Consider the following 6352-nt stretch of genomic DNA (forward strand, 5'->3'; position numbering starts at 1 on the left):
AACTCTGAACAAGACCCATAGATGAACAGATAGCGTACTTAGCATTTCGTAGTCCATGGGCTTGCGTAATGGATTCACATTCTGACATAACTATGTCCTACTCAAAATTAGATTAATTAGTTACTGAACTAAGTAACAAAAAACTGATATTGAACGAAATAATCTTACAAAACTCACAGACAGAGGTGCAAGAATATGGGATCTAATAAGCTCTCCCCCGTATAGCTGAGCAAATGAAGGTTGAAATAATACTAGATTGATATGATGAATTATCGTGTGATGTCTTATGTTTGCCTTTCAGCACCGGTCACATAATGCATCAGCACAATATATCTTATGTCATTCTCATGGGATTTCCAAATCTTCACAACTGTAATATTCTATTATTATTGTTGCTACTCATCATATACTGTGTCACCATATGTGGTAATATTATAGTCATTACTCTAGTTTCAATGAGCAAAAATCTTCACTCTCCAATGTATTTCTTCATCACACTAATATCTGTACTAGACATAATGATGACCACGGACATTGTCCCTAATTTACTTCATATTGTCCAAAATGAAGGTGGCACCATGTCTCTTACTGCCTGTATATCACAGTTCTATGTGTTCGCTAATTCAGAGGCATCACAATGTCTCATCCTAATGGTGATGTCTTATGACCGATATCTGGCTATCTGTAACCCACTGCGATATATCTATAATCAGCATAACGTTTTGTGTGAGATCTGTCATTGCATCATGGTTGATGAGTTTCTTCATGGCTTTGGTGGATGCAGTAACGCTACAAGATTTAGACTTTTGTGGACCAAATGTTATTGACCATTTCTTCTGTGATTTTCTTCCCATATTATACCTTTCATGTTCAGATATTTCTCTTACACAAATCCAGATAGCGATATTCGGCATTATTATTATCATCTGCCCATTCATAATGATAATTGTTTCTTATGTAAATATCATCACCACCATCCTAAACATCCGCTCCATCAGTGGGAGACAGAAATCTTTCTCTACCTGCAGCTCCCACCTGGCTGTTGTGTCTATATTTTAAGGGAGTCTTTTTTCTGTGTATTTGGTCCCAACGAAAGGACAATTATTGGATACAAACAAGACATTATCCCTACTTTACACTGTGGTGACACCATTGCTTAATCCATTTATATACAGCCTGAAGAATAAAGACTTTAAGGAGGCTTTTAAAAATGTCAACAGAATTTCAATGAATTTAATGACAAATAAAGCACAATAAATATTAATTATAACAAATATATTTTTACAAAATACAAGACATTTTTTAATTAGCAACAAAAACTGATGGCTGATATACTGTAAGTATGTTTTCAGACTTTGGGCCTGATTCTTAGTAGGACACAAAGGAGCATGCAGAAGCGTCTATTAACAGTTGCCCATATGTGAGTTTATGCAAATGCTACTATAAACTTTTTCCTTGGTGTACATCCATGTGTCTGAATGGTGTAAGACCTGAGATGCCCACTGTTACCACCCGTGCATGTTGTAGTAGAATTTGGTACATCCTTACATGCCAACATTGGTTGCATCATCAAAATTTGCACCAGCCCTATGGCAGGTGTAGTTTCTTCATCTGAGTAATGGTGCGTACACATGGGATGATCGACAACAATAACAATATCGTTGTATGATCTCTCAGGTGTGCTGGATGTTCAGTATCAAACATCCAGCACACCATGAACCCGCCAACAATGGCCAATGACCTGCAATCAATGATCGCGGGTCCCTATAGTAACCTGGTCGATATCTACCAAGTTGGCCTGCATGCACGGGCGATGGAGAATATCATTATTGTCCATACGTGCCACGCATTGCAGGTCGTTGGCCACCAAAAAATGCATGATATGAAGGATAATGATATGATCGATATTGTTATCATATCTTCCATTTTAATTGTACCGTGTGTAGGCACCATATGACCTCTGTGGCTGTGCCAATAGGAACGCAGCCACTTTCACTGACACAACCATGACACACCCATAACAAGCCCACTGAATGGACCATTTTTCATTTTTATTTTAAATATCTACCAATCATCCACCCAGGAATGCCCTTCACTTTTCCCCCACCTCTCTGATACAGTCTGAATCGATTACTATTATTATTATTATTTTCGAACATTCTTTGTAACACATGTGCCATGTGAGTTTTCAGAAAGTTTCATGCATGAGCAGTTGCAAATAATTTCTCAGCTACATTAACATCTGCATAGGTTGCAAATAGGCCATCGGTGAGAAGAGAACTTAGGCACTTGTATCCTATAGCAATAACATATTTTCTACAATAATTACCTGTGTACTATCATTGTGTATGATAATTGACCATCGATGGTTAGCAACCTTTGGTTGCCAATGTTTATTTCGTTAATGGTTGAGTTATGATGCACTATCCCAGGCAGATATGTTGTAATGTTTTTAATTTATGGTAAACACTGTTTATCTTATCCCTTGTCATGTCACTTAACCTTATACTTCTTCAGTGATTGCTGCACTGCTATCAGGTGATCCATAATATTTTAATCAATGGTTTTCCATCAATATTTACCTGCCGTAGATGTAAAGCACCAATTTCAACATTGATGGATATCATAATTGGTGATCCATTCACTGGCCATGCCTAGTTTATATATATAATTATACAGTACTGTGCAAAAGTTTTAGACAGGTGTAGAAAAATATGCTGCAAAGAAATAATGCTTTCAAAAATAAAAGTGTTAATAGTTTAATTTAATCAAATAATGAACAGAAGAGAAAATCTAAATCAAAACAATGGCCCTCATTCAGAGCCGTTCGTTAGCATCAGTACGCTCATTACGTTCCGATGTTGTGAAACCGCGCATGCGCCGGTGTAACACTGCGCATGTGCGTACGGCAGATTGCGAGCTTTTTTTGTCTCGTTCGTCAAATTGCGAACAGGAAGAGACATGTGAAATGTGATTGACAGAACACGCCGTTTTTGGGCGTTGACGGGGGTGGAGATGGGAAAACACAGGCGTTGCGAGGCATTTTTGGGGCGTACATAAATTAGCTTATGCGAACATCAAATGTGTTCGTACCAAGTGATACGTCACTGGCTGATCCTCTTTCCGTTCAAACTGCTCACGGCTTGTCAGAAAAACAATCAACTTTGAATTGAAAACCAGCTTGTAATGTGTTTTGAAAAGAGTTTTTTGGGTTAGCACAAAACCGTACGCAGGTGAAAATCTCAGCTGCTAATTTCAGGATTACACAATCAATTAGCGTACATTTTTAGGAATGTTCTTTACAATTTTTGGGGGGTTTTGTGATATTGTAACAATAATGTCATCATGTTTGTGTGTATTTTACCATTTTGCTTTGGCCCGGAGAATTTGCATCCTTTTTTTAATTTCAAAGTGTTCCTAAAAGAACCCTTTTTTTTAAACCAATTTTTATTTTTTTTTTGGTTTTCGTTTTTGGCTTGTGGGCCAGGATTAACTCTAAACCATTTTTCAAATAATGTCACAATACAATGGAGAACATCAGCAAAATTTTTTAATTTCAGCAACACATTTTTAAAGTTTTCATGTGCATTTGGAAATTATAGTTTTTGGTCATTGTTTGCCAATAATAACGGAAAGAATTATGAAAATAATATTGCCAGTTTTGGCAAACTTAAAAAAACACATTAAAAACAATTCACAAGAAAGGAGAGGGAAGTTTTGGCCCTAAAGGAATATGGGGAAAGCACAGAAGGAGTGTGGGAAAAGTAGCCAGTGCTGTCATCGTTTTTTCCCCGTTTGGCTGGGGTAGGGTGGGCGCCAGACCGGGTCCGGGATGTCCTCTGGCTCGCCTGTCCAGAGGCAGATGTTGTGGCCTCTGGACTAGGCACAGGGCTAGGCACATTTGGAGGAATGGCTGTTGTTGTGCCAGAGGTGGAGGATCCTGATGTTCCGGCAGGAAGGGAGGGCGGCTCCACCATGTGCTGGCGAATGAGCTGCTCCAGGGCATTGGCTATTCTGATGTTGGCCCTGGTATTTTCAACCAGGGCCTGACCAATGGTCACGTTGGCCGCAGCATTTTGCTCCAGGGCCTCAGCCACCCATAGCAGACTGGCATCCATCCTCTGCAGAATCTCCGTATGGTAATCCGATTTAAAATTGAGTTCTGTGAGGAGTGCCACTGCCTACGAGGGGGATTGCCCTGGAATGGCTTCTGCAGGGTCCTCAGCCGGATATACTGGTTCCTCCCATGCAGAGCCAGCAGAAATTCTGCGGCCAAGGCTCCCCTCTGGAGCAGACTCATCCGCCAGTGTCTCTGTGAGAAAAAAGAGAAAAGAGTCACATTAGAATCTACATATTGTCACAAAAACATTTCAGAGTTGGTTACATCACAACATTTACCTGGGACAACATGAGGAGCCGCAAAGTCTGGCATGTCCATTACCATGTTGGACATGCCAAACACCTTCACATCCTGCACACACCCCTGTGCCAGCTCTTCCAAATCAGTCAGCTCCAATGACACAGGGGTGGGACCCCCACCTGTCCCCCTTGCATGCCTACCCCTGTCAGACAGTTTTTGCTTCAGCCGATATTTGAAGTCTTGCCATCTGTGGGTGAAAAGTTGGCATTATTCCGGCATTATTTGGCCCTGTATCCACTTTTTCTTTTTTTTTTCTTTTACTTACCAGCGTTTGACATCCCGGGCTAGATGGACATAATCACCCACCCTATTGACAGCACTGGCTATCTCCTCCCACAATATCCACTTCTGGCTTACACCCATATTCCTGTCTGCCTGTGGCAGGATGTCCACACACTTCTGAACCAAAACCTCCATCTCCTTTCTTGTGAATTGTGGCTGCCTTTTCTTTTTGCCAGCTTTGGCAGGAATACTGGGCCCAGCAGCCTCTTCCATGTCATCCTCAACACCTATTTACATTAAATTAATTAAAATGTAGATGTCAATCTTTCAATATATTCTGGTTCAAAATAATCCTTGAATAGAAAAGAGATAAATACTTACCGGCCGCCTCTTGGCCATTGTTTGGCTGGTCTGTAGCCATTTTGCATGAAAAAACTTGAACTACACCAGACCGTTTGTGTTTTTCCGTGCCGTATTTATACATGCGTCCTTATTATTCGACCGCATCATTGATTGTGCGTTCCTATGATCCGTCCTTAATATGAGCGGGAAACTAAACACTATTTATGGCTTTTTGCGACTCGAGTCGAGGTGGCGGGTGTGGTTTGTTGGAGGTTTCGTGGTTAGGAGTGTATTGTTGGAGGGAGTAGTGTTTGGAGGTGGATTTTTGGAGTTGGTTCGAGGCGTTTTTTTTTTAAAATTTTCCGTTTGCATTTTTTGGTGTGGTTATTTTATTGGTTGTTTATTTTTGGAGTAAGTTTTTTCCCGTCATCCTTGTTTATATTATGGATCTACAAAATAGTTTATTTTTTTCTTAAAATATTATGTATGTTTTTTTTTAGTTTTTTTTTGGCTGTGCCCCAACGACGTTTTTGGACTGTGACTTATTTATCGTGTATTGGTAAGTTTTGATTATATCTGGATTTTAAAATGTTCATGTATTGTTCTTCGCATATTTTGGACTCAGTAACGTTTTTTTTTTTTTTTTTTGGGATGTTAAAAATGTGAACTATTTTGCGCACTTTTGTTTGCTTCTTCCCCCTTGTAAAAATGCAAACTATTTTGCACACTTTTATTTGCTTCCTCCCCCTTGTAAAAATGCGAACTATTTTGTGCACTTTTGTTTGCTTCTTCCCCCTTGTAAAAATGCAAACTATTTTGCGCACTTTTGTTTGCTTCTTCCACCTTGTAAAAATGCGAACTATTTTGCACACTTTTGTTTGCTTCTTCCCCCTTGTAAAAATGCGAACTATTTTGCGCACTTTTGTTTGCTTCTTCCCCCTTGTAAAAATGCGAACTATTTAGCGTTCTAATTTTTGGGGGTTTTGTTTTTAGCAAATTTTTAAAGTCCTCTCAATGTAGGTTTTCAATTTTTCAAAATGTGTGCTCCCCCCCCTATATTTTTGCCCATTTTCAACATTATTAAGATTACAAAATGACCAACCAAAATTCTTAACTAAATTTTCTGTTGAAATGTAGGTTGTTGAAATCATGACAATACCCCGGCATGTAAGCATCTTTGGATTTTTTTCAAAATTTTATTTTCAACATACATTAACTACATTACTTACCATTTCAGGTTGATGTTGGTTGTATTATTTTGGCCATGCTGCCGGAAGCTGACCAACCTCAATCTAGTCCCAGGCATAGGCATCGTAGGTGTGCAATGCCCCAGATATATAGAACACGTGTCACCCTTTTTGGAATGCC

General features: G+C 39.4%; 1 pseudogene; it reads left to right on the forward strand.

The window, feature by feature from the left end:
* Positions 1-314: 314 nt before the first annotated feature.
* On the forward strand, positions 315-1257 carry LOC148513855 (olfactory receptor 11L1-like; annotated as a pseudogene).
* Positions 1258-6352: the final 5095 nt, after the last annotated feature.

Source organism: Taudactylus pleione, unplaced genomic scaffold, assembly GCF_031769625.1.
Source record: "Taudactylus pleione unplaced genomic scaffold, aTauple2 ptg000268l, whole genome shotgun sequence".
In the NCBI taxonomy this organism is placed as follows: Eukaryota; Metazoa; Chordata; class Amphibia; order Anura; family Myobatrachidae; genus Taudactylus; species Taudactylus pleione.